This window comes from Sinohyriopsis cumingii, chromosome 7 (assembly GCF_028554795.1).
Source record: "Sinohyriopsis cumingii isolate HCF-2022 chromosome 7, ASM2855479v2, whole genome shotgun sequence".
Classification (NCBI taxonomy): domain Eukaryota; kingdom Metazoa; phylum Mollusca; class Bivalvia; order Unionida; family Unionidae; genus Sinohyriopsis; species Sinohyriopsis cumingii.
The window spans coordinates 98,025,908-98,031,691 of NC_142967.1; the positions used below are offsets into that span (position 1 = coordinate 98,025,908).

Here is a 5,784-nt window from a genome sequence, read left to right on the forward strand (position 1 = left end):
CCTGTATACATGTATAGTAAGTAAAACCAACTAAGCTGAATTTAAAATTGACAATTTATGTAAGCAGATTTTAAAAGCAGTGAGACAAAGTCCACATAGGCAAATGATTTGTAGCTATTTTGCTTACAACTAAATACATAGCTTGGAGTTGTCAGAATGATTTAGTACTGAAAAGGCATAGATAATTCATTTTAATACATCTTACAAAATATTCATATGCATATATACAAACAGGAGAACTTACTAATTGAGGCAGAATCTATAATAGAAGAGATTAAGCTTGTCCTTGACAGCTTGCCAAAATTCCCTGCCAAACAGAATAGTCTCAACATGAAAGTCATTTTCCAACCACACACAATAATCACACCATTCCAGTCCTGTAACTACCAAGTGCATTGGAACCTTGTAGTAGTTTTTGTGGTTTGTCTTCAATGTCAAGGCATCATTAGATACCGCAAGGTACTTCAGAGATAGTACAGTGTCTGCAACTGGACATTTGATTTTCAACAAACCATAAGGGGGGTCCTGTTGGGGTTGTAGACTTTACGATCAGGAGTTGCAGCTAGCCAATGACAAAATGGGCTCACAATTATACTACTTGGGTACAGATTGACATTGTCATTCATTATCTAGAAGAAAAAATATTTTTTTTTATTTAAAAAACAAAAACAAAATCATACATCACAACAATGTAAAATGTGGTCTTGTTTCTTCTTTAAATAAAATGTGTCATTTATGCAATACAAATTAGTTTCCTTGATTTCTTAAGCACGTTTTACAAATTTTGTTGCTGAAATTTCTTTTAAGAAGGATCAAAATCTGATAAGTTCTCTTTCCTTTTCTTTACAGCATACTCATTTTGTTTTCCAAAAATCAATCCTAATTTAGGAAAATGCACAGCCCTGGCAAGTTTATTTGAAGAAATATGATATGGCCAAATTGTGTCGTAGACAGTATTTATGCAAGATCTGAATTTCAAGAATATTTTAAGTGTTGAAATATTAAAAATATATGTGCATGTTGAATATGATTTTAATATTTTAAAACTGCAACTTGAATGCATTCATATTGCTTTGGAGCCCTAGTGCAAAGTCTGTTATGCAGTACGTGAATTTTAATTGTGATTAAAGTGGCAGTTTACCTTGCTATATTCTTTTGCTGCTAACCCCTCTGATTCCAAGCCATGCTTCATAGCAGCAGTGGTCACATGTCTGGTGATTCTTAAATGTTCGGCTAACTTCTCATAATCTGCACATGAAATATTTGTATGAGAGAGAAATGTTTTGAACATAGGCAACTTAATTTGCAGTTATGTACCTACATTGGGCATCAACTTACGTGTGAAGTTGTACGAAGCTCCACATCATGACCGCATGTGCAAAACATTGAAGTCATTTTTTATTTGTTGAAAAGTAAGCCCAATGTAATGTATAATAATCTGTAGATTTCACACTGGTGATGTTAACAAAATGTGTTGATGTTTTGGTATACTTCATTTTTTTCACGAACATTAATTTCAGTGGTCAGCAGTTTTGTAACTGCATGTATTAGGACACTTAAACTATGACCATAATTTTATGAATAAAACAATGAAAAACTAAGCTTCACTTTTTCTGCGTTTTGCAATCTCTCCAGCATTTGATGATGTTGTCCTGTCCGTTCCGATACTGTGCCATCTGGGGTCTCTGGCTGCAACCTGGTGTTTTTCTCATTTTCCCAGCTCTCTGTCTCACTTACTGTCAAAGTGTCAAACTGTACTGATTGAATCTCAGTCAACACTGTCACAACATTACATGTCATCACATTATTACTGGGTAATTCTATGAATGTGACAATGCCCATTAGGTTCATTATATAGTCAAACTGCTTCCCTTTACAAATGTCCCATAAGGTAACCACTGAACACAGTGGGAAAAAGCATGCTAAAATCCTTAAGTTTTTCTGCGAGCTCACTTGCATTAAACTGGGCATCATCTGGAATAGGGTTGTACAAAGTATATTTAATACCCTTTGTAGCGCGGTGGGGATTGCTAAGGTCATAGCCCTGGACAACGTGATCATCCACTTTTGATCCTTTCAATTTCTCTCCCCTAGGTTGATGCCAGGTCTGAGGTAATGATGTTTTAGCCGTTTCAGCTGGAATTAACCTCATTTTCCTGCTTTTATAGTAAGCCAGCTGGTACAGAAGAGCTGTTACATGTTTTCTGCAGAAATGACAACCTATAATATAAAAAAAATATAAACACTTAATTTGTAATTGTACAATAAGGATGCCCATACTGCTGATTTTTCATATTTGAATAGGATAATGGAAACATTAAAAATCATAACAGTTGAAACTTTTATGAAATAAATCTAAATGATTATTGAAATATGCATACAAATATAACTTTATTATAAATAAATTTTATTTCTCTGTCACGGGCTTTTTATGTAGTCTTGATCACAAACTGTTACATGCAGCACAAGCCTAAACTAATATCTGACAAGTGATGCCTGGTTCAGAAATAAAGCTCATTAGATTCAGGAATGAAACCTAAAATAAAATGACAGGTTTACCTCAACAACATGTGGTGACTCTTTCTTCTTTTGTGATCTAATACACCGTCCCTTGACAAGGCATTCATTTCCATCTCTAGGAACTGACAATTAAAGACACAATCAGTTTAATAAACAGATTAACATAATATCCCATACATAAAATGACAAAAGTTTATATTGTTTAGACACGAATCTTCCCCATTATGTTTACTTTATCTAATGTGTGCAGTTACATACTGGGTGTTAAAATTCATCCGTCTACCAACACCACAAAACTAATATTTATTATAATCAATAAAGAAGTTCACATAAATAAGGGACCAATTTGTATGTTTGGGGGCAGCGTGTTTTGATATATATATATATATATATATATATATATATATATATATATATATATATATATATATATGTATGAATGAAAAAATAATCCTGCTGTTTTGTGGGTAAATATAAAAATGCCAGGCTGTGTACTTTTGATACAAATTAAAATGTAAGCATACCGACATATACCCAAAACTATTTAAAGCGCACCACAAAGTCTCTACTGGTGGTGGGGCGTGGTTGGTTAAAAGGGCAGTTTGTGTCACTATGCTCGTTTTGTAAATGTTTTATTCTGCCCGCGTGTTTTGACCATATTATTGATTGATCATAGCTGTACATTTAAACCATACCTAATCAGAAACAAAATTCATGCTTTAAATAGTTTAATTTCTATATCGTTAACTTGTATTTTGTGTGCTGTACAGAAAAAGGACAATCAAGATAGGACGTAAATCAACTTACGTTTAAGAGAATGGACATATCCCTCACTGTAATACTTGAATCCTTGTGTCATCTGTTCATTCCCTGAACTGCTGGAGACACCCGTGATGAAATTCTCAACGAATGTGAAAGAAATATCTGGCAAACAGCTTAGATCGTTACTCGATGTACAGTAGGACGCCATATTATTTTCTCAATCTGCCTATCTTAACCTCGTTTCCACGATACAGTAATATTCATGAGGATCTTATTAAGAATGGTCTATTGCTGTGGAAATTTTAAATGAGGCACAAATATATTCATTCTCCACCAAATGGGTGGTACTATTTTGAGTTGTCTCCCTTTGACCGTTGTTCGAGAGAATCCCTTTGCACTGCATCCTTTAGATTCTTAAAAACGTTTGCAAAGAACCTATCTACCTATATACCTACCAACCTGCCTGCCTGCCTGCCTGAATCCGTCTTTCCGTCCATCCATCCATCCGTCCATCCATCCTTTGTGATGACACGCGAATTCATTTAAAGATATTAGTCAAATGCATATAATTCCAATATATACTTGATATTTTCATTTTTGGCTTGTTATTCTTAATTGTTCTTTGTATGTCTTCCTCTCGAATGAATTTCCTTGCTATCGGGACGATACTATCTTATACATATGTATGTTCTACTCAATTGTTTCCATTGTTAGGATCTTTAATCCATATCCTTGTTTACCTTGATGAATAGATGCATACAAAAATACACGTATGCATACATACATACATACATATATTACATATATACATACCTAAATACATCCATCCATCCATCTATACATACATACTTACATACAATATACATACACACATACACATACAAGTCCATCCATCCATCCATCCATCCATCCATCCATACATACATGCATGCATTCAAGCATTAACGCCTATACGTATCTTCACATCCTTGTCTGCTCTCTATATATTTCCGCAAATTAAAGCTTCATTCTTTAAAATACGTTGCTAGTTTATAATGACTTTATATGCAGTCAGGTAGCTCAGTGAAACATCAATCTAAATCGCTTAATGCTTTTGTAAAAAAAGGCCTTATTTTTAAGATGATTCATATTCTAGCAATCCTCGTGATGTTCATAGCAGATATCATAATAATTAAATTAATGTAGGAAATGTAATCTTACCACCGACGACCAATGCCAATAGTTGTACTTTTGCAACTGTGTTTATATGTTTAGTTTGTTGTTTGTTCATTACTGTCAGGTTAGTGTGACATTAAGGCTCTTGTGAAAAAATGACATTAACTGAAGAAAATAAAGATGTCTCCATGCGTGCATACATACATACATACATGCATACTTACATACATTCTATTTTTCTGATTGTTTCCTTCATTTCCTCATATTTCTAAGCTATTAAAACAATTGGAAATTGTATGTGTCAATATTAGCTCATGGGAAATAACCACCCAACCCCAAATCAACAACACTGTTATAGACCAGTATGTGTAGTCAAGAAACCTAGTTGCATTTGAAAATCTAAATAATGAAATTATTTACAAAAGTGTGTGCATTTGTACTATATAATACCCTTTCCGTTTGTTCTTCCACAGAACATGAGCATTTCATTATAGAATTACGTCGCTGTAAATTCTAGATTAAGGTAAATGAAACATGTATATCTATATTTATTTAATTTTTAACTGTCGGTAATTATTGTAACTTTATTGTGCTTGTTTTATCTTTTAGCTGGGCTAAAAGAGAATTAAATACACCAAGAACAGATTAAATGAGACACGAAAAAATAAAAATAAAACAAATATGACTAACAGTACGTCACGTATAATTTTGTATTTATTTTGTCATGCGATATAACGCGTATCGCTGACAACCCATGTCATCCCGATTTAACAAAACTTTCCTAATTTAGCAGGATGTAGAACAAATGTAGGTCTTTTAAAGAGTGGGTACTTGTGTGCATATGTTTTGTTATAGCGCTGTATATTGTTTTTCTTTTAAAGAAAATACTGTTTTACATTTAAATAGAAGTGTCCTCTAAATGTTGTATGTGCTGTTCGCCAAAATGAAAGCGCTGATACGTTTTAGCAAGATGTTATGCAACTCCTAGTTCCTTCTTAGTGATTGAGACTTCAAACCTTGGGGAATGATTTGGAACGGTTTGGTCTCTACTTATCGGACAATAAAAGTTGACATCTCCCTGTAAGGGGGTGGAGAAAATTGGCATTACTAGGAAATGAGGGTACTATGACAGGAAGGGGATGTTGAACTAATAGAAGCATGAAATTGTGCCATCATCGAACATTGTATGGTACACACAATTATAACTAATTGTACATGCCTTTTCCTATTAAATATATCCTTTAAAAGTCTTCATTTATTTCACTTGGTGGCCCAGTGTACAGTATACTTCAATAATTGCTTTAATTCATTTTAGTGCTACGTTATGTTAGTTGAAGGAACAGATGT

The 5,784-nt window shown here is 33.6% G+C and overlaps 2 pseudogenes; both read right to left on the bottom strand.

The window, feature by feature from the left end:
• Window positions 1-242: 242 nt before the first annotated feature.
• Window positions 243-1,308, bottom strand: LOC149795777 (uncharacterized; annotated as a pseudogene).
• Window positions 1,309-1,597: 289 nt separating this feature from the next.
• On the bottom strand, window positions 1,598-3,490 carry LOC149795778 (uncharacterized; annotated as a pseudogene).
• Between the last annotated feature and the right edge of the window lie 2,294 nt (window positions 3,491-5,784).